This window comes from Pristiophorus japonicus, unplaced genomic scaffold (assembly GCF_044704955.1).
Source record: "Pristiophorus japonicus isolate sPriJap1 unplaced genomic scaffold, sPriJap1.hap1 HAP1_SCAFFOLD_1283, whole genome shotgun sequence".
In the NCBI taxonomy this organism is placed as follows: domain Eukaryota; kingdom Metazoa; phylum Chordata; class Chondrichthyes; family Pristiophoridae; genus Pristiophorus; species Pristiophorus japonicus.
In genome coordinates, this window is record NW_027250950.1 from 55,763 (window position 1) to 58,345 (window position 2,583).

Here is a 2,583-nt window from a genome sequence, read left to right on the forward strand (position 1 = left end):
TCGATTTGTAATTTATAGTCCTTATGATTGGATTGTGTCCAGCTGACATGGGCTAAGTAATTGTCATGAACTGTTGTAAAACATATAAATATCGATGAATTTCTTTGTTCGGTGGAGTGGAATGCCTGGAGTTGGACCAGAGGCTCTCTACCCGCATGTGTAATAAAGGCCATTTTGGGATTGGAACCGACCCCGAATGTCGAGTGATTCTTCCAGAAAAAGATTTGTGCTAACATAACCCATGCTGTACCAGCCCTGGGAGAGATTGATGGGAAAGTGTAGAGGGAGCTTTACTCTGTATCTAACCCCGTGCTGTACCTGCCCTGGGAGAGATTGATGGGACAGTGTAGAGGGAGCTTCACTCTGTATCTAACCCCGTGCTGTACCTGCCCTGGGAGAGATTGATGGGACAGTGTAGAGGGAGCTTTACTCTGTATCTAACCCCGTGCTGGATCTGTCCTGGGAGAGATTGATGGGACAATGTAGAGGGAGCTTTACTCTGTGTCGAACGCGTACTGTACCTGCCCTGGGAGAGATTGATGGGACAGTGTAGAGGGAGCTTTACTCTGTATCTAACCCCGTGCTGGATTTGTCCTGGGAGAGATTGATGGGACAGTGTAGAGGGAGCATTACTCTGTATCTAACACGTGCTGTACCTGTCCTGGGAGAGATTGATGGGACAATGTAGAGGAAGCTTTACTCTGTGTCTAACGCGTACTGTACCTGCCCTGGGAGGCTTTGATGTGACTGTGTAGTGGTAGCTTTACTCTGTATTTAACATTATTGTCCTTTTTAATCCACTTGTTTCACACCGAAACAAATCGTAACCATGATGTGAATTTAACGCCACGTGATTCTTTGAAATCATCTTTAAATGATTGGGTAAAACCACTTCTTATGCCACCGAAAAACAGCTTTGATTCCAGGTCTCGGCGATAAATTTTATAACACCATTTTTAAATTCAAAACCTAATAAAATTGACGACATGCAGCCAACGTGCAAAAGTACGAATTCTTTTATTCACCGTTAATTAGCCGATAACCTTCTTCAGAATGAAATAAATAATAATATCATTACTGAGGAACAGTGGTATCTTCAATCATTCATTTTCTCTTTACATGTGATGAAGTTTTATCCCTATCTCATTTACACGCTGTATGAGAATGGTTTAAAATTGTAAGTGTTTCTGACTCAGTTGTAAAACCATTGATTGTGTGTGTGCCGATTCTTGATAGGAGGAACACTTGAGACCGTAGTTCCAGTTCTTTCTATGTATCAACAGGATCAATTTCCACCAGTTTCTTTAAACCCAATAACATAATTTATTTCGAGTGGGCTGGGTGGAGGAACATGATCCATGTAAAAAATTGTTATCGTTTTACTTGAACTGAATGCTCATAAAATATTGGAGTAGGAACTAATTGGATAATAGCACAGCTGGCAACATTTGCGGAAAAGATTCGTGCAGCCAAAACACACAATGACAACCTGGGACTGTGTGGCACCGAATACTCGGGGAAAAACAGTTAAACACTTCGTCCCTGGGTGGGCTCGAACCACCAACCTTTTGGTTAACAGCCGAACGCGCTAACCCATTGCGCCACAGAGACTGATGGAAATATAACGTTCAAGGCATCCCAAACCAGGGTGTCAGACAGCTAAAGCTTCAGATTGCTCTGGCCGGGATGGAAGTTGTCCACTCTCAGTGGTACTTTTCACAAATAAATAGAGGGACATTCATTGTGGATGCGTGGAAACAGTCTGGTCCCGCACACTGCAGACATTTCCATGTCACCGCCAACCAGCTCTCCCGCAACCGGTGTGATCTACCTTCCAGCCTTCCGGTGCCTTGTCTGTGACAAAGTATTCTGATTGTCCCTAAGCCGGTGTTAGGTTTGAATTCCTTTTCAGCTCATGACTGTGGATATTCCTGTGATTAAACAGGAACTAAATGCTAACAGGGACAGTTGGATTCACTGTTTCTTTGCTTGGTGAAATTTCAAAGATTGAAAGCGACACACATCAACCCCAAACCTCCCGTGAGATGGAAGCCCAGTTGCTGTTTCAAGCTTGAATGCGGGAAGAAGCAGAACTTATTCAAAGAAAGTCCAAGTCCCTGAGACGCCTGATTATTTGCACCAAACTCCTTTGCAAAGATTTGAGGTTCATGTTTGGTGATCTGGGTACATCTTTTGCCAAACTACAACACTTCAAACATAACTCAACGGCCTGAAAGCGCTTTGGGGTGACATGAGTTCCTGAAAGCCACTGCAGAAATGGAAGTCCTTCTTTGCAAAAGTTCGATGCAATTTAAAAATTTGCGAGCAATATCAGGGCTCCTCTGGGATCCCTCCTAAATTTCAATCAACAACTCCGAAGGGAGAATAATAGCCCGAGACCAACGAGCCAACTGTTTGACAAACGTGAAGATAAGGTGTAACCATGATCAAAGCATTTTTGTGTGTGTCGCTATTCAGAACATAAGAACTTAAGAACTAGGAGCAGTAGTAGGCCATATGGCCCCTCGAGCATGCTCCGCCATTTAATATGATCATGGCTAATCCGATCATGGACACATCCCT

The 2,583-nt window shown here is 43.6% G+C and overlaps 1 non-coding gene across 1 annotated transcript; it reads right to left on the reverse strand.

Annotated features, from left to right (window-relative positions):
- Positions 1 to 1,537: 1,537 nt before the first annotated feature.
- trnan-guu (transfer RNA asparagine (anticodon GUU)) lies at positions 1,538 to 1,611 on the reverse strand. The gene has a single exon. It is a non-coding gene; the product is annotated as a tRNA-Asn (tRNA).
- Between the last annotated feature and the right edge of the window lie 972 nt (positions 1,612 to 2,583).